The following is a 23743-nucleotide window of genomic DNA, read 5'->3' as shown; positions in this document are numbered from 1 at the left end:
AACAGTGGAAGCACTGCCAAAGCTGCCACAGACTGCTGGAAACTCTGCTCCAAATTCTTTGAATGCTCTTCATTTGAACTGATGGTTTTCAGCACACTACTCTCTAGTACACACAGAAGAAACAATACCAAACACTGCCAAAGCTGCCACAGACTGCTGCAAACTCTGCTCCAAACTCCACAAATGCTCTGTGTTCGAATTGATGGTTTTAAGCACAAGCTCCTCCATATTAAAAACAGTGGAAGCACTGCCAAAGTTGCCACAGACTGCTGCAAACTCTGCTCCAGACTCCATGTAGGCTTGACGTTCAAACTGATGGTTTTAAGCACACTCCTCCCAAGTATAAACAGATGAAACACTGCCAAAGCTGCTTGGACTGTCAGATTGCTGAAAACTCTGCTCCGAACTCCATGAAGGCTCTGCGTTCAAGCTGATGGTTTTAAGCATGTGCTCCTTCCAAGTAGAAATAGAGGAAACACTGCATAAGCTGCACCGGACTGCTGCAAACTCTGCTCCAAACTCCTCAAATGCACCGCATTTGAATTTACATTTTTAAGCACACGCTTCTCCCAAATAGAAACAGTGGAAACACTGCCAAACACTGCCAAAGCTGCCACAGACTGCCAGACTGCTGGAAACTCTGATCCAAACTCTGCAAACGCTCTGCCTTCGAACTGATGGTTCTAAGCACATGCTCCACTGAAGACGAAACAGAAGAAACACTGTAAAACACTGCCAAATCTGCCACAGAAAGCAGGACTGCTGGAAACTTAGCTCCAAACTCTGCGAACACTTCTTGTTCGATCTGATGGTTTTAAGCACACACTCCGCCCAAACTCAAAGAGGAAACAGTGCCAAAAACTGCCAAAGTTGCCACGGACTGCCAGACTGCTTAAAACTCTGCTCCAAACTCCTCGAACCGTCCACGTTTGAACTGATGGTTTTAAGAATATGCTCCTCCCAAGTAGAATCAGAGAAAATGCTGGCAAACACTACCAAAGCTGACATGGACTGCCACAATGCTTTAAACTCTGTGAATGTTCTGTGTTCAAACTGATTGTTTTAGGCACACGCTCTTTCCAAGTAGAAACAGAGGAAACACTGCCAAAGCTGCCAAAGTCTGCCAGAATGCTGGAAATTCTGCTCCAAACTCTGAACACTTCGCGTTTTGAACTGATGGTTTTGAGATTATAGTAGTCTGGCAGTCCATGGCAACTTTGGTAGTTATTCCTCTGTTTCTGCTTGGGAGGAGCGTGTGCTGAAAAACATCAGTTTGAAACGCGAAGTGTTCAGAGTTTGGAGCTGTTTTTGCAACAGTGTGGCAGTCTGTTTTAAGCACACGCTCCTCCCAAGTAGAAACGGAGAAAACGCTGCCAAACTCTGCCAAAGCTGCCATCTACTGCCAGAAGGCTGCACACTCAGCTCCAAACTCCGCAAATGCTCTGTGTTTGATCTGATGGTTTTAAGCACATGCTCCTCGCAAGTAGAACCAGAGGAAACACTGCCAAAGCTGCCACAGACTGCTGCAAACTCTTCTCCAAACTCCACAAAAGCTCTGTGTCTGAACGGATGGTTTTCAGCACATACTCCTCCCAAGTAGAAACAGAGGAAACTCTGCCAAACACTGCCAAAGCAGCTTCAGACTGCCAGATTGCTGCACACTCTGCTTCAAACTCAGCTATTGCTCTGCGTTCAAACTGATGGTTTTAAGCACACGCTCCTCCCAAGTAGAAACAGCGGAATCACTGTCAATGCTGCCAGAGACTGCCACACTGCTGCAAACCCAGCTTCAAACTCATTGAACGCTCAACATTCAAACTCATGGTTTTAAGCACATGCTACTCACAAGTAGAAACGGAGAAAACGCTGCCAAACACTGTCAAAGCTGCCACGGACTGCCAGACTTCTGGAAGCTCTGTTCCAAACTCTGCGAATGCTTTGCATTCAAACTGATGGTTCTAAGCACATGCTCCTCCCAAGTAGAAACAGAGGAAATACTGCCAAAGCTGCCACAGACTGCCAGACTGCTGCACACTCTGCTTCAAACTCTGCAGATGCTAAGTCTTCGATCTGAGGGTTTTAACCACACACTCCTCCCAAGGAGAAACCGAGGAAACACTGGTAAACCTACCACAGACTGCTGGAAACTCGACTCCAAAGTCTGCAAAAGCTTTGCGTTCGAACTGATCATTTTGAGCACACGCTCCTCACAAGTAGAAAGAGGAAACAATGCCTAACACTGGCAAATCTGCCAAACTGCTGCAAACTCTGCTCCCAACTCTGTGAACACTCTGTTTTCGAAATCATGTTTTTAGGCACACGCTCATCCCAAGTAGAAACCGAGGAAACAGTGCCAAAGCTGCCAGGGACTGCCAGACTGCTGCAAACTCTGCTCCAAGCTCCGCAGATGCTTCACCTTTGAACTCATGGTTTTCAACACACGCTCCTTCCAAGTAGGAACAGAGGAAACACGGCCAAACACTGCCAGATTGTCCACAGACTGCCAGAATGCTGCAAACTCTGCTCCAAACTCCGCAAATGCTTTGCATTCGAACTGACGGTTTTAAGCACATGCTCCTCCCAAGTAGAAACACAGGAAACGCTGCCAAAGCTGCCATGGACTGACAGACTGCTGTAAACTCTGCAAACACTCCGTGTTCGATCTGATAGTTTTAAGCACACACTCCTTCCAAACTGATACAGAGGAAACACTGTCAAGGACTGCCAGACTGCTCAAAACTCTGCTCCAAACTCTTTGAACACTCCAAGTTCGAACTGATGGTTTTAACAACATGCTCCTTCCAAGTAGAATCAGAGAAAATGCTGCCATACACTGCCAAAGCTGCCAAACTGCTGTATAAACTGCTCCAAACTCTGCGAATGCTCTGCATTCAAACTTATGGTTTTAAGCACACGCTCCTTCCAAACAGAAATAGAAGAAACATTGCCAAACACTGCCAAACATGCCACGGACTGCCAGACTGCTGCTAACTCGAGTCCAAACTCTGTGAACGCTCCACATTCGAACTGATGGTTTTCAGCACACACTCCTCTCGTAGAAACAGAGGAAACACTGCCAAATACTGCCAAAGTTGACATGGACTGCCAGACTGCTGCAAACTCTGCTCCAAACTCCGCAAACGCTCAACGTCCCAACTGATGGTTCTAAGCACATGCTCCATTGAAGAAGAAACCGAAGAAACACTGCCAAATTTGCCACAGACTGCTAGATGGCTGGAAACTCTGCTTCAAACTCCGTACTGCCGTACTCTCCACGTTCAAACAGATAGTTTAAGCACACGCTCCTTCCAAGTAGAAACAGAGGAAACAGTGCCAGATCTGCCACGGATTGCCAGACTGCTGGAAACCCTACTCCAAACTACACACACTCTCTGCATTCAAACTGATGGTTTTAAGCACACGCTCCTCCAAAGTGGAAACAGAGGAAACACTGCCAGACACGGGCAAAGCTGCCACTGACTGCCGCAAACTCGGCTCCAAGCTCCACAAATGTTCTGCATTTGAACTGATGGTTTTCAACAATCGCTCCTCCCAAGTAGAAGCAAAGGAAACACTACCAAACACTGCCAAGGCTGCCACAGACTTCCAGACTGCTGTAAACTCTGCTCAAAACTCTGCGAAGGCTCTGCATTCGAACTGATGGTTTTAAGCACACATTCCTTCCTAGAAGAAACTGAAGAAACACTGCCAAAGCTGCCACATACTGCTGCAAACTCTGCTCCAATCTCTGCGAATGCTCCGTGTTGAACTGATGGCTTCAAGCACAAGCTTCTCTGAAGTACAAACAGAGGAAACAATGCTAAGGCTGCCATGGACAGCCAGCCTGCTGGGAACTCTGCTCCAAGCTCCACGTTCGAAATTTAAGCATGCTCTTCTCCCAAGTAGAAACAGGGGAAACACTGCCAAAGCTGCCAAGGATTGCTGCAAACTGTGCTCCAAACTCCACAAACGCTCTGTGTTCGAACTAATGATTTTTACCACATGCTCCTCCCAAGTAGAAACAGAGGAAACACTGCTAAAGCTGCCACAGACTGCTGGAAACTCTTCTCCAAACTCCATGAATGCTCGGTATTCGAACTGATAGTTTTAAGCACACACCCCTCCAAAGTAAACAGAGAAAACACTACAAATTGCCAAAGCTGCCACAGACTGCCAAACTGCTGCAAAATCTGCTGCAATCTCTGCGAATGCTCAGTGTTCAATCTGATGTTTTTAATCACATACTCCTCCCAGAGGAAACGCTGCCAAACACTGCCAAGGCTGCTACTGACTGCCAGAATGCTGCAAACTCTGCTACACATTCCACAAACGCGGCGTTCAAACTGATGGTTTGCAGTACAGGCTCCTCTCAAGTAGAAACCGAGGAAACACTGCCAAACTGTTAAATCTGCCACGGACAGCCAGACTGCTGCACACTCTGTTCCAAAATCCTCAAACGCTCCATGTTTCATTTGATGGTTTTAAGCACAAGCTCCTCCCTAGTAGAAACAGAGGAAACTCTGCCAAGCTGCTAAATCTGTCACAAATTGCCAGACTGCTGCAAACTCTGCTCCAAACTCCACAAACGCTCCATATTAGATATGATACTTTTAACCACACACTCCCCCAAGTAGAAACAGAGGAAACACTGACTCCTGCAAACTCTGCTCCAGCCTCCAAGAACGCTCAGTGTTCGAGCTGATAGTTTTAAGCACATGCTCCACCCTAGTAGAAATAAAGGAAACACTGCCAAACACTGCCAAAGCTGCCACAGACTACCAGACTTCTGCAAACTCTTCTCAAAACTCCAGGAAGCTCCATGTTCGATTTGATGCTTTCAACGACAACCTCCTCCCAATTAGAAACCGAGAAAACCCTGCCAAAGCTGCCACAGACTGCTGGAAACTCTGCTCCAATCTTTGCGAATGCTGTGCGTTGGAAGTGATGGTTTTAAGCACAAGCTCTGCCCAAGTAGAAACAGAGGAAAACATTGCCAAATCTGCCACAGACTGCCAGACTGCTGTAAACTCTGCTCCAAACTCCAGGAATGCTCCATGTTTGATTTGATGCTTTTAACGACACACACCTCCGAATTAGAAACAGAAGAAACACCGCCAAACACTGCCAGATCTGCAACTGACTGCCAGACTTCTGCAAACTTTGCTCGAAACTCCACAAACGCTCAGTGTTCATGTTGATGCTTTTACGACACATTCCCCCCAAGTAGAAACAAACAAAACACTCCCAGATCTGCCACTGACTGCAAGACTGCTGCAATCTCTGCTCCAAACTCCACAAACGCTCTGTGTTCGAACTGATGGTTTCAAGCACACGCTCCTCCCAAGTAGAAACAGAGGTAAACTGCCAAAGCTGCCACAGACTGCTGGATACTCTACTCCAAACTCTGCGAACCCTCTGCGTTTGAACTGATGGTTTCAAGCATACGCTCCTCCACAGTAGAAACAGAGGAAACACTGTCAAATCTGCCACAGACTGCCAGGTTGCTGCAAACTCGGCTTCCAACGCCAAAAGATGCTCCGTGTTCGATTTGATGCTTTTAACAACACCCTCCTCCCAAGTAGAAACGGAGGAAACACTGCCAAACACTGCCAAGGCTGCCACAAACTGCCAGACTGCTGCAAAATCTGCTACAAACTCTGTGAAGGCTCTGCGTTCAAAGTGATGATTGTAAGCATGCGCTCATCCCAAGTAGAAACAGAGGAAACACTTCCAAAAACTGCCAAACACTGCCCCAGACAGCTGCAAACTCTGCTCCAATCTCTGCAAATGCTAAGTGTTGGAACTGATGCTTTTAATTACACGCTCCTCCCAAGTAGAAACGGAGGAAGTACTGCCAAACACTGCCACAGACTGCCAGACCGCTGCAAACTCTGCAAATGCTCCGCTTTTGAACTGATGGTTTTAACCACACGCTCCTCCCAAGTAGAAATGGAGAAAATGCTGCCAAACAGTGCCACAGACTGCTAGCCTGCTGGAAACTCTGTTCCAAACTCCACAAACGCTCTGTGTTCGAACTGATGGTTTCAATCCACACTGGTCTCAATTAGGAACAGAGGAAACACTGTCAGAGCTGCCACAGACTGCCAGACTTCTGCAAACTCTGCTCCAAACTCTGCAAACATTCTGCATTTGAACTGATAGTTTTTAGCACAAACTCCTCCAAAGTTGAAATTGAGGAAACGCTGCCAAACACTGCCAAAGTTGCTGAGAATGCTAGACTACTGCAAACTCTGCTGCAAACTGCTTGAACCCTCTGTGTACGGATTCATGGTTTTAAGCACATGCTCCCCCAAGTAGAAACAGATGAAACACTGCTAAACACTGCAAAAGCTGCCACAGACTGCCAAACAGCTGCTAAATCGTCTCCCAACTCCACAAACACTCTGCGTTCAAACTGATGGTATTAAGAACATGGTCCTCTCGTAAAAGCAGTGGAAACACAATCAAAGCTGCCACAGATTGCCATTCTGATGGAAACTCTGCTCCAAACTCTGCAAACGCTATGCATTTGAATGGATTGTTTTATGCACATGCTCCTCCCAAGTAGAAACAGAGGAAACACTGCCAGCCACAGACTGCCAGCCTACTGCAAACTCTGCTCCGAACTCTGCAAACTCTCTGTGTTCAATCTGATTGTTTTTAGCACACGCTCTTCCCAAGTTGTGAGAGGAAACACTGCCACAAACTGCCAGACTGCTGAAAACTCTGCTCTAAACTCCTCGAACGCTTGGTGTTCGAACAGATGTTTTTAAGCACACGCTCCTCCCAAGTAGAAACAGAGGAAACACTGCCAAATACTGCCAAAGTTGACACGGAATGCCAGACTGCTGCAAACTCTGCAAATGCTCTGCATTCAAATTCATGGTTTTAAGCACATGCTCCACTGAAGAAGAAATGGAAGAAACACTGCCGAATTTGCCACAGACTGCTAGAATGCTGGAAACTCTGCTACAAACTGTGCAAACGATCCATGTTCAAACTGATGGTTTTAAGCACACGCTACTCCCAAACTGAAACAGAGGAAACTCTGCCAAAAACTGCCAAAGCTGCCATAGACTGCCAAACTGCTCAAAACTCTGCTACAAACTCCTTGAACGCTCCACGTCCAAACTGATGATTTTAAGAATATGCTCCTCCCAAGTACATAGCTCTCAACTCACACGCTTTTGGCGGGTGTCACCCGCCTTGTAAACAGCGGAATCACCCGCCAAGCCGTCTGCATGCCCATTCGTTTCAATGGGCCTCTCACCCGCCAAAAATAAAATCGGGTGTTTTCACCCGCCTTTGTGACATAAATGGTTGAGAGCTATGCAAGTAGAATCAGAGAAAATGCTGCCAAACACTGCCAAAGTTGACACGGACTGCCAGACTGCTGCAAACCAGGCTCCAAACTCCTTGTATGCTCCAAGCTCGAACTGATGGTTTTAAGCACACGCCCTCCCAAGTAGCAACAGAGAAAACACTGCCAAATACTGCCAAATCTGCAAAAGAGTGCCAGACTGCTGCAAACCCAGCTCCAAACTCTGCAATGTCTCTGTGTTCAATCTGATGGTTTTTAGCACACGCTCCTCCCAAGTAGTAAGAGGAAACACTGCCACGGACTGTCAGATTGCTGGAAACTCTGTTCCAAATTCCGAAATTGCTTGGGGTTCGCACTGATGGTTTTAAGCACACCCTCCTCCCAAGTAGAAACAAAGAAAACACTGCCAGAGCTGCCACAGACGGACAGATTGCTGAAAAGTCTGCACGCTCTCCTTTTCATTCTGATGGTTTGAAGCACACGCTCCTCCCAAGTAGAAACAAAGGAAACACTGCCAAAGCTGCCACAGACTGCCAGACTGCTGCACACTCTGCTTTAAACTCCTCAAATGCTCTGTGTTCGATCTGATGGTTTTAAGCACATGCTCCTCCCAAGTTGAAACAGAGGAAACACTGCCAAAGCTGCCACAGACTGCCAGACTGCTGCACACTCTGCTTCAAACTCCTCAAATGCACTGTGTTCGATCTGATGGTTTTAAGCACACGCTCCTCCCAAGTTGAAACAGAGGAAATACTGCCAAAGCTGACACAGACTGCCAGACTGCTGCAGACTCTGCTCCAAATGCCTCAAATGCTCTGCATTCGAACTGATGCCGAACAATGCCAGACTGCTGCAAACTCCGAGAAGGCTCTGCATTAGAACTTATGGTTTTAAGCCCATGCTACTCCCAAGCAGAATCAGAGAAAAGGCTGCTGAACACTGCCAAAGCTGCCACAGACTGCCAGACTGGTGGAAACTCTGATCCACACTCTGTGAACGCTTTGCGTTTGAACTGATGGTTTTAAGCACACTCTCCTCCCAAACTGAAAAACAGGAAACACTGCTAAAGCTGCCACACACTGCCAGACTGCTGCAAGCACTGCTCCAATCTCCGCAAATGCTCTGCATTCGAACTGATTGTTTTATGCACATGCTCCTCCAAAGTAGAAACAGAGGAAATGCTGCCGAACAATGCCAGACTGCTGCAAACTCTGAGAAGGCTCTGCATTAGAACTGATGGTTTTAATCACATGCTCCTCCCAAGTAGAAACAGAGGAACACTGCCAAGGCTGCCACGGACTGCCAGACTGCTGCAAACTCTGCTCCCACCTCGGCGAACACTCCTCGTTCAATCTGATGGTTTTAAGCACATGCTCCTCCCTTAATAGAAATAGAGGAAACACTGCCAAACACTGTCACAGACTGCCAGACTTCTGCAAACTGTAATCTAAACAACTCCAATACTCCATGTTTGAACTGATAATTTTAATCACACACTCCTCCCAAGTAGAAACAGAGAAAACACTGCCAAACCTGCCACAGACTTCTGGAAACTCTGCTCCAAACTCTGCGAACGGTCCGAATTCAATCTGATTCTTTTAAGCACATGCTAGAAACAGAGGAAACACTGCCACAGCTGCCACAGACTGCCAGAATGATGTAAACTCTCCTCCAAACTCTGTAAATGCTCTGTTTGAAGTGATGGTTTTAAGCACACGCTCCTTCCAAGTAGAAACAGAAGAAAACACTGTCAAACACTGCCAAAGCTGCCACAGACTGCCCGACTCTCTGCTCCAAACTCCACAAAGCTCTGTGTTTGATCTGATGCTTTTAACCACACACTCCTCCGAAGTACAAACAAGTAAACACTGCCAAGACTGCCAGACTGCCAGACTGATGCAAACTCTGCTCCAAACTCAGGGAAAGCTTCAAGCTTGAACTGGTGATTTTCATCACACTTTCCTCCAAAGTATACACAGGGGAAGCACTCCCAGACACTGGCAAAGCTGCCAAAGACTTCTGCATACTCTGCTCCAAACTCTGCGAATGCTCCAAATTCGAAGTACATGCTCCTCCCAAGTAGAAACAGAGGAGACACTGCCAAACACTGCCAAGGCTGCCACAGACTGACTGCTGCAAACTCTGCTTGATACTCTGGGAAGGCTACACATTCAACTGATGGTTTTCAACACACGCTCCTCCCAAGCAGAAACAGAGGAAACACTGTCAAATCTGCCACAGACTGCCAGACTGCTGCAAACTCGGCTTCAAACGCCACAAACGCTTCGTGTTTGATTTGATGCTTTTAACAAGACACTCCTCCCAAGTACAAACGCTCCATGAATAGCTTTTACTAATTCAGAAGGAGGTAACTTGGCTGTTTTAGTTTGAAGGCATAGTATAGATTGAAATGGGTGTTCTGTTGTCATGGGGAAAGACTTCTGGAAGCTGTGCTCCCGGTGGAAGATCCGCCATTGACGTTCCATCACGCCGTCTCAGCAGGATCCTCATATATGCCTGGTAGACCCGCCCCAGATGAGTTGCAACTTTAGTAGTTTTCATAAACCGCTGCTGTTATATTTCCTTTCCCGTTTAGCCCTTGTGTTTTCTCCCCTCTCTGCCCTGTACCCTTCTGACCTCCACTCTTGTAAGTTCATTTTGGGTGTGGGTTTCATTCTTTGCCGGTTGCGAGTTCCTTTCCTCCAAAGGTACCCTTTACTGTTGTTTCAGACCTACATTTCGCTGCTCCTCCCTTTTTCAGCTTTGGGTAAGTGTTTGTCCATTTGGCGTGCTTCTTCTTCAGCACGGTACCGGCGATACTCTTGCTCGCTCTCTCTCTCTCGTGCTTTTGCTGTTTCCTTTTGTTGCGTTCCGCCTTCTATGGTTTTCCTATTCTTTCCCTTATGCTCTGCTTACTATTGTGACCTCTCTGCTCACTACTTACCATAGACAATTCCTTGTGGTGGCTACCGGCTGCTTTCCGGCCCCCCCTTTCTGTATTCATGGAACTTATTGCTCCTGTTACCTGTCTGACACATACTCACCTTCTTGTTGACCAGCTTGGATCCAGTTTTCCTCCGACCTGCTCAGACTGATCTGCACAGCCTTCCCTTCCATGGTTTCCAAGCTTCTTCTTTGGGTCCTTCTGAGCTTGGACATTCTGCACCTTTGGGCTCCGCCAGTACGTCCCCCTTACCGCCCACATCAGAACTTCTTCTCTTCTGAAGAATGACCGGTTTCAGGAGCAGAACTACCTGTTTTTTTTGTGCCTGCAGGCGTTTTCCCCTTTTCCTGGGCTGTGGATGGAGGACGCTGTTCTGGTTGGTACTGTTTCTCCAGTCCATCCAAGGTGGCTAACTCCCAGAACAGACCCTACCTCTTCAAGAAGAAGGGTGCCCCTGAAGAACTCTCTGCTGATAACTCCATTTCAGAAGCCTCCTCCAGCGACAGCGACATTGACGTCCAGGTGAGCAGTCCCACTTTTGACAACTGTTTGGATTATAATGCTCTTTTACAAATTAAGCTGTTGGAGTGGTTTTGGAAGTGGGAATATTTCCAAGTTATTAGTGATAGCCTGTGCAGGCATTTGGTGATTATCAAGCTTTGCAGTGCAGTATGTGCAACGTTTTGAGGGCATAGTAATTTGTATTTGTTTTATGCTATAATGTAGAGCGCTAATTTGAACCATTGGGATTCCTCATTGTGTTCTATTTTGTACACTATGGGCCTCATTACGACTCAGGCGGTAAGGGGTTTACGGCGGCGTAAACAGCCCCGACCCTTACCGCCTGATTCCGAGGTCCCTTAGCGCCATGGAGGTTTTAACACCTGCTTTTAGCAGGTGTTAAAATCCATGGCGCTAAGGGACCTTGATGTTAATTACGCCACCGTAATTTACGGTGGCGTAATTAACGCCTTCCCCACTCCCATTATGCCCTATGGGGCAAAAATGGGAATGGGGAAGGGTAAATGGGGATTGGGGACTTACCGCCCCGCCAACCTCGGAATGGGGCGGTAAGTCCGCCAACCACCATGGCGTAAACGTAGTTTACGCCATGGTGGTAAAGGTACGACCCAGGCGGTAACTTACCGCCTGGGTCGTAATGAGGCCCTATGTCTACAGTTTTGGTGCTCGTTGAATAAAAAGTTCTGCGGCAACAGACACATATTTGGTTTGGTACTTCAGGAGATGTGCTTTTAAACTTTGCTATTTCTTTTTTGTACGTGTGTATTAGAAGGTTGGCATCTATGAGATTGTCTCTACTCTTTACTAAAGTTACTGGATTTTGTAACTGTTATTCACTTGCAGAATATTTGCTTTGCATGTGGTCTATATCGTCCAGGAGTTCTTTGGGTGTGCCATGTAAGATAATGTGATTTAAATGGCCCAGTTTTAAAGCAGGAGTTTTTGCATAGTATAGTCTCTGGATGAGATTCTGTATAGTGGAATTTTGTGTTGCTAACATTTTGATGTGGTGGAATGTGTTTCTGCAAGCAGGCCCGGAAATGAAGGCTAATGAATGTCCTCACATGCCTGTGTAATTGCGCACTGGGCAGGAGTCCATGGTTTGCAACATGTTTATTCTCATTTTCTATTTTGCTTTCACATGCTGATTGAGGAATTGCCGTAAAGATTTGAAGGATTGTTTTCCTATGAGGTGCACAGCCATTTGTAGTCGGGACGGAATGGTTTGGTGTAATGGGGAGTTGATTGTACGTTTGTTGGGGATGTTCTTTCAATGAGCGTTTCCTCTGTCATAATGGTGTTGTCTACCATTTCATACCCTCGGCAAATGCTATGTATGGCAAATGGGTTTCTCTGCTCTTGTTTGTATGCCTCTTCATTGAAATATGGCTCTGTGCTGGTTGTATGAATCCACAGACCTGCAGAGAAGTTTGCAAAGGTATCTATGTAGATATTGTGTAGGTTGCGAAGTACTTTTTGTAGTTTACTAATTAATTTTGTTAGCGGTTTCAGTATGTTTAAAATTAATATAAACAATTTCCTTTTGTGGAGCAGTGCACTGTCTATGAGAGCCTCCAGAATAATTTTTCTGCAGTAAGATTTAAGGGTTGAGCGTGATTTCTCAGCTGTTTTTATAAGGTTCTGAAGGACTCTATGGTGGAACATTTTTTGTAAAATAACTTTTTTGTAATACTTACCTGTGGCTACGCTAACATTGGTAGATGTAGTATCAGCACCACTTGTAGTTGTATTCTTCTTAATACATTTCTTTTTAGTTTTACATTTTGGAAGAGGGGTCAAACTTGTTTACTGCTAGCTGGGGCAGTTTTTCTCAGGGACTGTACTAGCTGTTTTGTCAGAATTTTTTGTACAAACTCTGCAAGAGGTGGATGGCTATTTTGCATGCTTTTAGTTTTATCTGTTTTATTTCTGCTTTATTTTCCAACAAGTTGTTTTTTGGTAAGCATTCTCTTGTGTCTGTTGGAGAAAAAAGGAAAATGTGGGTTTGGAAGTTGTGCAATGTATTTGTGTGCACTGCATGAGTGTCTGAATATGAGGGTAGACATACATAGAGGGGCATGTGATTGAGGAAGGGGCTGTTACTTCTGGTTGGGAAGTCTGTACTGGTGTCTGTGTGTTGATGTGTGTGGATGATTTGCTTCAGTGTGTATGACAATGTACTGTTCATGAATGAGTAAGGACATTATGATATTTTCACAAAACTAATGGGTGTTACTGGTGTTCAGATGAGAATACAAAGAGTGCACCTGCTGAGGTGCAATGAGTAAGAGTGAAGCAAATGCTGTTGGGTTGGATAGAATTTGGTAGTCTACAATAAAACAACACTGCACTGTCTGAGTAACAGGCAGAACACTACTACACTTACTTTGTTGGATGTGAAGAGTAGGTTTCTTTTTGGGTTTTATCTTCCACTGGAGACGTCACTGGCTTTCAGGAGGCTATTCTTCACTGCAATTATGAAAGAAGGAAGTTAGTGAGTATGTTGTTAAAGGCACAGTAATTGCATTAGGCGAAAAAACGTTATTTAAGATTGTAGGAGGATTTGATGTCAGGAAGAGATAGTGTGTGTCCCATTGTACAGCACTGTATAGGAATGGGGAGTTGGGAGCATCAGCATCGTTGCTATGGGGGCCAGTGGGGGTAGTGATGAGTGTGCCTTATGGGGCTGCACTTTTGCAACTGTGCGAGTTACTGTTTCAGTACTTGCTTTGGAAATGGATTAGTGCAAGTCCTAATAGTGTGAGAAAAAGGCCAGCGAGATGTACAAATTAGAAAGAAGAATGTTTGTGCATGGAATTTTATTCCCCATGCATAGATGCTTGCTACATGAGTGCAGAAATACTTTCCTGTTTCATTTATTTATCCAAATTTATAGATAGCACGGTTCCCATTGTACACATGCATTTCTTTACTTTCCTTCCAATGGTGCATTTTGTGAGTTGTGCAATGTATGTACCTGCCATGCTTTGCTAACATACATGCAGGTTCACTTTTCTGTGTGAATTCTGGCCATTTCACATAGGATCTGGCACTTGAACTTGCTGTGCAAATGTTCCCAATGTGGTTTTCTTTTCACAGAGAATGCTGCTAAAATTGCAATATGTGGTTTGCAGTTTTTATGCAAGTGGGAATTAGAAGAACAGTTTGAAAACACACAGCATTGTAAGTAACTGCCTCTAGATGTCAGGAGATGGAACACATGAGCGTATGATTGAGTAGCCCAACCAGGCTCAAACACATGTATGGGGTTTCTGTTGATACTCTTGTTCAGAAGGGAATTGCCATAGCATTTAGGTGCTGGACTGCCCATGTGATCGGGGCAAAGACCGATATGCAAATGGACATTTCCCATCTGTGAAAGGTACAGTGAGTAGACAGTGATGGCTGAAAACTCTCAAAGTCGGGAAAACCACAGAACAGGTTATTGTGCCATGTTCTTGCTGGAGAGGGGCGCCTACTACCTTTTTGAAAATATGCTGGGTAAGTGCCAGGCACGCTGTTCACATGCATTTGTAAAAGAGTTGCAAATATACTCTACAAAATATATGCATAAATGTAGTTTGTGTTGCTGGATGCGGATGTGAATTATTTTGCAAGTAGAAATCTTGGAGAGTTTTGATGTAGGTACTTTTGAAGAATACGAGACCTGTGCTCTGAGTGTTGCACAGTACATCTGAACTGTTGAACTGAGTTGACAGTTGACAGAGTTAGATGTAGAGTTCTTGGCTGTGATTGGTGGATGCGTGTGTAACTGCAGCACGCCCTCATTGGCTACTGTTAAGCAAAGAGTGAAGTGGAAAGGGAAGAAGAGCTGCCCTGTGTTACGGGACCCGCAGACACCACAGTAGTCCGTGGATGGCACGTGCCACATCCTGGTCTTCTTAGCATGCCTGGCATGGAAATGGGACTGTGTCAGGATTAGCCTATCAGGTGTTCACATTGTGCTTTATAGGAAGAGAGGGTGATACTTGTTTCATTGCTGTGTTGGTTGTGTAGTGAAGATGGCTGGTATTGGAGAGATGCAGAGTGTTATTGTGTGGATGGTGGGAGATTCCTTTGTATGTCATCTGGGGAGGTATGCAGATGAACGTGGCATTTATGTGAATCTTGGATTTGAGGGATTGGAGGCTTTTTGGTGTATCTGGTAACAATTTGCAAGGAGTGCTTGCACTTTGCAGAGAGACAGCGACATTTAGTACTCCTGATGTTCTAGTGGTGCACTGTGCAGGAGGGCATTTGGGTTCAATCAGTGCTGGAAGTTTGCTCAGTGTACTGAAGGACTTGTTAAAGGAAAAACTGATGCTGCTTTTTCCTAGTGCAAAGGTGGTTTTCTCACACATACCACCTAGAGCAGTATGGGAGAACCCTTATGTGTTCTGTCCTCAACAAGACATAGGAAGGTGTCTTGTAAACAGAGGCATGTCTGCATTTTTTGGTATTGCTGGGATGTTCTCTTTCCAGAATGAGAATATTAATTCTCAGAGTGTGGACCTTTTCAGTGCACATGTCTTTTCTTTGTCCAACATTGAAAATGCCATTTTACTTTTCAATGAAAGGGATGCTTTGAAGGGGTTCATGTAAGGCAGTAAGCAGGAAAAGAAGAGAAAACCCTCCTGTAGAGGTACAGTCAGACATCCTCACTCCAAGCTCCGCCCCTATGTTACCTATATGTTGGGAACCAGAGATGATGAAATGTTCATGCCCAGTCAGTATACGAATACCGGAGCAAACCTTCGAGACAAGATATCCATTGAGGAAACACTACCTAAATGCACAGAGACATAGTAGTCTTGTCCATGAAGTACCGGAAGAATTGTGCATTTGAACAAAGAAAGGAGCCTGATGACGTCGCATGAAAATAGGAGTTGACGTATCTAGAGTTTGAATGAAGATGAGAAATGTAACAGTATTCTCTAAGAACTGAAGAACAGAGGGTACAGGTGAGCAACATTTCGGGCTCGAGATGAAGATTCTCATGCTGAAGAAACGCTGAAGAATATGTAAATCCATTTACACGTGAAACGCAAGTAGGGAAAATTATTCATGAGGCTTTCTACGTAGTGAATTAGATTGTAGCGATGCGCCAATGTATATAAATAGGAATGTATGGAACCTGGATGATTCCACAATGCACGTTTAGCAGGCCTGAAACCTCATGAACAAGAAAAAGACTTTCAAATGAGTGGCGCAGGTGGAAATTACTGATGGCAAGGCAAGTTTCAGAGATGGGGCTGGCCCAGAACCAAGTAGATAACACCACAGTGAAACTGATGCCTGTCAAGAAGGTTGCAACAAATGTGAGAAAGGAACACACTTCTGTTTTAAGCAGCATGAAAAAGCACTAAAGGTTTCTGCAGTTCATCATTTAATAGGATTAAATGCTGCAAATGGCTTAAAGAGTGGTTTTCAACACATGGGTGAGATCGAAACAGCTTGGGTTAGGCTATGCCGAAACTGGAAGACCGAGTGAAGCTATACTCCCTTTATTTCCCAGACAAAGTCAAGTTCAATTAATTAATTGTCTGATAGACTGAAGGAGTGTTGATGGATAGTGGGTTCAGTGGAAAGGATGCATGATCATGCCAAGCTTCCATGCACCTGGGATGGTAGCCTGCCTGCTGCTAGCATGCAGAATATTCTAAAGGGTGCCAAACCAATCATAGTGGGCCATTTAATGAAGAGCCCTATAGTTTGAAGAACCAATTAATTGTTGTGTTTTTAGTAATGACAATGATGACCAGTTATTGGGGTGGGTTCTGATGCCCACCTGACTTGGGTTTCCCATTATAACCAGTGGCTATATAGAACGTATACGTAGATGTTCACTGAGAGCCAACCACAGGTACTCATAGGTTTTGTAGTTTGCCATGTAGTATGACGTCAGTAGTGACACAGTTTTGTTATAAAGGAGCTGTTTTTTATTAAATGTTTAGAGATGGAGGTGGGCAGCGTCGGGTAATGCCAGTTGTACTCCCTGTTTCAGATAATTTATATTAAAACAGAAACACACTTTGACAAACTTCCTGAGTCGTTTTGATTATTGATGTTTGAGTAACTTCTGCATCCCCATCCACCTCTGAGTATTGCTACCTCGTCTAAAAAAAGGCTCTTAGGAGTAAGAGTTCGCTCCCAAAAAATATAAAACAAAAGGTGTTTGTTTACAAGCACCTTTTAAAAAATGGAAGGAAAGGAGGAAAAGGAGGAAATCTCCTACCGTGGGTTACATTTCTGCCCCCCCTTGAATTGGTCGATTTATCCGTGGGCTCTGCTGTAGTTTGTGGATCGCACATGCCACATCCAGGGCTTTTGAGAATGGCAGGATGGAAATGGGACTGTTGAGGCCAGGAGATTGGCCAATAAGGTTTCCTGGATGTGGCATGCAAGGAGAGAGTGTGGAAGGTGGTCTGTTTGCTAAGAGGAGTGCAGATGGCTATGGCTACTGCTGTGTCTTTCAGGAGGCAGAATGTGTGGATTTTGGGGGACTTGTGGATGCAGAGCACTGTGGAGTGGCTGCACATCTTGGATTTGATCATGTTGATGTGCAGTGGTATGGAGTGTGCAGCATGAAGTGGGTGAACTTGCTTCCATTTTGTGCCACTTTGGTGACGTGCCATCATACAGCTATTATTATTGTTCACTGTGGAGGGAACAGTTTAGGCCATGTTACTGGAAAGGAGGTACTTGGGAAAGTCATGGACATGATTCCAAACTCCGGAGTAATTTTTTCTTGCATTGATCAGAGAGAGATGTGGCTGCACTCTTCATTTGGTCCGCAAATGGAAAAAGCAAGGCACAATGTGAACAAGGCTGTTTGCGCATTTTTGCAAGATGTTGGCATGTCATCCTTCCACAATGAAAACATTTCATTTTGTGGCACCAATATTTTGCGCAGAGATGGTGTCCATATTACTGATGCTGGCAATCAGCTTTTTTGGTGAAATATCCAACATGCTTTGCAGCCCTTTTTGCAACGATAGCAAGTATTTTTGTAGTAGGTGTTGCCCACTTCAAACCTTCCAAAACAAAATAAAAACACAAAAAGGCTCTTTTCAGAGTCACCACTTTCTCATGCAAAAGAGTGCAATGTTTTTGAAGGTAGCTGCTTGCCCTTTTTTTGGATGTCCACAGACTTCGCAAACAGCACAGTGGACTGCACCATTTGTTGGTACTTTTAATTTTGAACTGTGAAAGGTGGCTTTGAAAATAGCAGTTTTTTTTTGTTTTTGTTTTATAATTATTTTGGTATTTTTATACAGGACACACAAGTTAGTGTAGGGAAGGGGCCCCACCCACAGGGACAAAGGGGCAAGTGGAGAGAGGAATATGTTAGGTGGGCCTTACTTAGGTAGGTGGCAGTGTTTCTCGTGCTCCCGGACCCTAGCCTCAAAAGCACTCCGAAATTGCTCCCCCAGTGTTGCAGTACATAGACAGTACAGTGATCTTCGAAAGGTAAGGGTCAACTGCGTTGTGTATGGTCTGTGAGGCCTGCTTAGGGATCCGCTGCCTCACAGGAGTGTCTCTTGTAGTGAACGGAGCAGATATGGAGGATGTGGCAGAGGAACTCAACCTGCTACCTTTTTCGAAGGGAATGACCCTCCGAACTTCTGCCTTGTGGTTTGACCTTAAGTGTCACCGCATGGAGGTGGTCCCGTAGCTGACCAGCCCAGGCTTGCTGTGACTGAGTACCATCTTGCACTCATTGCAGCAAACCTTGGCTGCTTGCGCCTTGGATACCCCCCCAACGGTGGTAAAGATCCTTCACACACAAGACTCATTTTGGCAGCTGGTAATGGGGACTTCACTATTTCATCCTCTTCATCTTCTTGATCCCTCTCTACATCACAATGCCTGTTCCCCTCCCAAGGCCCTGCAGTTTGTGTTGGTGGTGGTAGGGGTGGTACTGAGGAGTTAGCAGAAGCTATGATTGCATTTGGATTAGCACACCAAAAGTAAAGTACCACAGCACAGAAGCAATTGCAGTGGGACGTGGCCTGGGCCCATGGAGTGAGGTCGCGCTTAGTTACAGCTCCCGTCATGATCCTCCAACAGATCCTGATATCCTGCGGTGCATAATGATTTGAGCAGTACTGAACACAGCTAAATGTGTACCAACCGATTCATCTGCCCTGGCGTGCAAAAACGGCAAAAACCGGAGAGGCTTTCATAAAGTTATGTGCCTGTGAACAAGATGGTGGGCGTTCCCACGACTCGACTGTGAGGTGGAGGAGGGGCCAAGGCTGTCTAGAAGGCACACCAAGACTGCATCACTGGGGAGCGAGGAGGGCTGCTGGTGAGCCGAGAAACAGTGTCCGCACACACGTCTGTCGGCGGACAACTTGGATGGTCCACCTGGTGCCCGACAGCAGATGTGGAAGAAACCCAGTGCACTGGATCCTTCAACGAGATAGCCTAGGAGAAGCGGACCCTGCGGAATGGTCACTGAGGCCTGGCGAGGTCCTGGAGGAGCGAAGAGGTGTGGGAGCAGGCACGGCAGTGGTCAGGTGCGAAGGAGGATCCAGGCAGGAGGGTCGTACTGGCAGGGACTCCCAAGAGTGAGCAGGTCCAGGGTGAGCCTCAGAAGCGGACAGCAGGGATGCTACCAACTGCCACATTGAACTGAAGCTGCGCTGGGAAGATGTGAATTCTCTCCTAGCGGACAGACTGCAATGAGTGTGGCTGCGGCTTACACCACATGGTGCCCGGCAGGGTGAAGCGAGGAAGCGTTGCTGGGAACGAAGTGCGTGGCTAATAGATAGCTGCTGTGGAGGGTGGTATGGGTGCGTCTGCACCCCAGAAGACGGAGGGATCTGCGCCACGGAGTACGCGGACCTCACCCAGAGATGAGTATTGGACTGAATGCGCAGCGTGTTGGAGTGCATTGCACCAAAGGGAATCCTTCCCATGTCACGCCAGCAACCCGGGCCCATAAAGGTAGGTACGGTGAGCCTGACAGGTGCAGACCTGAATGCCGCCTATTGATTGAAGGGCACAGCGAAAAGATGGTGAGAACATGACAACAATGGTAGGCCAATGTAAAAGTAGCCACCCAAGGGCCACTCAATAAGCTGACTGCACATCACTGCGCTGCTACCTCTGGGGCGCAGTGCAACAAGCGCAAGGCATGGGCGGAGAAGCTCGGGCACAGGGGGTGACAAAGAGGAGGTGGAGAGCTTGAGGACACAGCCAGAAGGTACCCTACCACGGAGCAGGTGGCACCCGCACTAGACATATTAACCTAGCACGTTGCACTGCCTGCCACATACGGCCTGGATGATAGTAGGCAAAGGCCAGTGGAAAAGGTGATTCCTATAACACAGTTGAAACAAGTTACCATTCCAGGAAGGCTGCCCAGCTGAGCAGTGAATTTAACATGGTGCGAACAAGTGGATGGCACAATCCACCAGAACATGGAACACAGATGCGCCGAGACCCACTACAAGAGGCCACAGCGACTGCGAGCAAACGTGGCCCCACAACTGCAACAGGGGCTGTGACACAGGCAATTGACATCCACTCCAAGGTCTAGTGGGTCACCCAGGTATCACGCCGCAACATATACTGAACACTGGACAGCACTTGAGGGCGAGACAATTGAGCTGCACCCCAAGACCCACCTACACACAAGTCACTGTGGCAGGTGTAGAATGTGCAACAGCGGGGCGACCTGGGAGAAGCCTATGCAAAAGATGACTGTACACCTCCTCCATATGCTGGCATAGGACGAAGAACCCACCAGGTGAGTGAAAGTTCAATTCCACCAGCTGCAGCACAGCACCAGCAAGCAGGAAGTAGGCGTAGGAAGCCCACAGCACTAGAGTACATGAAAAATTGCCTTGCGAATCTAGGTCTGGGTTCGGCGTACACATAATAAACACTCTGCCCAAGAGGTGCCAATGACCTGAGTGGGACACCGCCATAGGTCTCACCAGAATAACTCCTGAAAATTGCAAGGCAACCCAACGAGGAGCAACGAGAGGCCAGGTGGGGCACTGATTAGACCCGTGAAGACGTTTCCCACACACGAGACAACAACCATACTGAAAACAAGATGATTGCCCAACTAACTGTGGTTATTAAGTCGGCTCAGGCACTGGTATAACAAGAAATGCCCCCACCTAAAGGGAGAAATGAGTCCACAATCATGGACTCCTTCAATGCAACTAAACCATGGGAACAGCAACAGAGCGGCTTGGCGGCACAGGGAGAGAAACCTACCACGGAAGCAGCAAACAAAGAGAATCAAGTACTGGAAGCAATTGCAGTGTTGCAATCATTTATAGACACCTCGATTGAAGAAGTTAAAGTAGATGTGCAACTGATGAGACAGGACATCTGCACTCTTGCGGAAAGAGTAATGGTTACAGAGACTAGACTGAATGAGACAATGGAGACTACTAAGGACCTGGAGATGAGGCTGAAGGAACTGGAGAGGAGGAACACAGTGCTGGAAGCCCGAGTGGAAGACGCTAAAGGGCGCGCCCGGTGTAATAATGTGTGCCTGCTGGGAATCCTGGAGGGAATGGAGGGGCTGAAACCCACAGGATTTGTGGAAACTCTATTAATGCAGGAGGTAGGGGCAGGTAAGTTCTGACAGGGCTTTGTGTTGGAAAGGGCCCACAGATCCTTGCAGAATTTATCACCGCCGGGCTCACACCCCCGCCCAATGATTGCAAGAATTCTGAACTTACAGGATGGAGACGTTATCCTGAAATACTCAAGGGAGGGTGGAGCGATACAAAGGGACAACTCTAATATAGCCATATACCCGGACTGCACACCCGCAGTCCAGAGGGCCAGAAACTCCTTTGCATCAATCAAAGCCAGACTCAGATGGCTGAACCTCAAATACATGCTTATGTACCCATACAGGCTTAAGGTGATATACAAAAGGTGGACTGTTTTACTTGAAACACCAGCTGCGGCCACTATGTGGCTGGAACACAACAATTTGGCTGAGGGGGAGGAAGATGTCACATGAAGGGAGCTTTGCCCAAAGCGGGGTGGGGAGTGGGGCAGGCAGAACAAACAAAATATTTACTGAGGCCTCGCTGAAATGTAACTGAAATACACTGCAACCAAAAAGAAGCACGCATGTTAGACGGCAGCGGAACTGGGCCACTCAACCTGGGATCGTAGGCCCACTCCACAAAGAAGACACTACACAGCTCGCACACACTGGCCCGGATGGGTCAAGAAGGTGCGTGGGCGCCTGAGCGCTGCAGGAAGAAAGCAGTTGCTGGGTGTAGTTGTTTGGTTTGGTTGTTGTTTGGAATGTTTTTTGTTCTTCACAAGACTCGACATATGAGACAAATGGTGTGCTGGCAGGGCAGAGGGACACCCAAAGATGATGGTCTTCTAAGCGAGAGTAAGCAATAGATGAGCGCATGCTGAGAAGGGGGAGGAGGTACGGAGGCACAGCAATACATTAACATGTCAGCTGACATTAGGATACTGACATGGAACGTTTGGGGGCTAGACACATACCTACGCAGAAACCGGGTAAAATCCTTCCTCAACAGGAAAAAAAGTCTCTATTGCATTACTGCATGAAACCCATTTAACTCAAAACACTATGACCAAAGTTAAAGACCACTGGGGATATGTTATGTTATGCTAAACTCATTTGTATAGTGCACGGTCACCCTACAGTAGCATGGCGCTGGAGAGAGGAGAGCCTAATCAAGACGCCAACAAGCCAGCAAGAAGGTAGCTTAGAATAGTAAAATTTTAACCGCTTTCCTAAAGGTAAGTAGTTAGAGAATTTTTTTATGGCCAATGGGAGTTTATTCCACAAATCAGCAGCTGATATAGAGAAGGCTCGTCCACCGATCCGAGCATGTTTGTAAGTGGGGACTATCAGCAGGTCGGCGGAGGCAGAGCGCAGTGTCCAGTGAGGGACATAACGTGTAAATTTAGCCTGGATGTATTCTGCGCCTTGCACATGGAGATCACAATGCACAATGCCTTAAACTTGACTCATCGAGTCACCAGGAGCCAGTACAAGGCACGAGGAACTGCTGATAAGTGAGCTATATATGGTGAACCTTTAGCCATGCGAGCTGCTAAGTTTTGATGATGTTGCAGCTGCCAAATGAGGGACTTAGTTTGTGCCAGGTAGAGAGAATTACAATAGTCTATCCGTGAGATCACCATAGCTGCCACCAAAGGGGGACGCAAAGGTTCAGGAATCATGGGAAGCACTTGTTTAAGTGCTTTTAATTGAAAATGACCAGATTGACATACAGCTGTAACTTGCTTATCCATGGACAAGGTAGCAGATAGTATTACACCTAGGTTCTTCACCTTGTCCACCGGTATAGGAAGAGGACCCAGAGAAAGCGGCCAGAAGGAAGACACCCAAATTGTAGGGTCAGGGGGACATCCCACCACCAGCACCTCAGTCATGTCTCTGTTCAATTTAAGCCAATTGTGGTTCATCCACTCACCCACGGCTGCCAGGTACCGCCGCAGGCACGACGATACCTCAGTCTGATCAAGATCTAATCGGATCAGGATCTGATTGTCGTTGGTATACGAGTAGCATCTGACACCGAAGGAGCAGCTGAGACACACAAGGGCCCAAATATAGATGTTAAAAAGGATCGGAGACAGAGAGGAGCCTTGCAGTACTCCACAACTGAGATGACAGGGTACAGAAAAATAGAGAGGCATCGAGAGTGTCTGGGAACGATCTGCCAGAAATTAAGTGAACCGGCTACGACCTGCCCAGATATTCCCATCTGGGCAAGGCGAGATTGCAGGATGGGGTGGTCGACTGTGTCTAATGCTGCTGACAGATCTAACAGAATCAGGGCACCCACTCCCCCTGTGTCCACTAGCCTGGCCATGTCATCCTGGACGGCGACCAAGACACACTCTGTGGCTCTACCAGGATGGCACCCAGATTGAGCAGAGTCAAGCAGACCTGAGGACTC

This window comes from Ambystoma mexicanum, chromosome 8 (assembly GCF_040938575.1).
Source record: "Ambystoma mexicanum isolate Mex_15411 chromosome 8, UKY_AmexF1_1, whole genome shotgun sequence".
NCBI classification, from domain to species: Eukaryota; Metazoa; Chordata; class Amphibia; order Caudata; family Ambystomatidae; genus Ambystoma; species Ambystoma mexicanum.
This window is presented reverse-complemented; position numbering follows the sequence as displayed.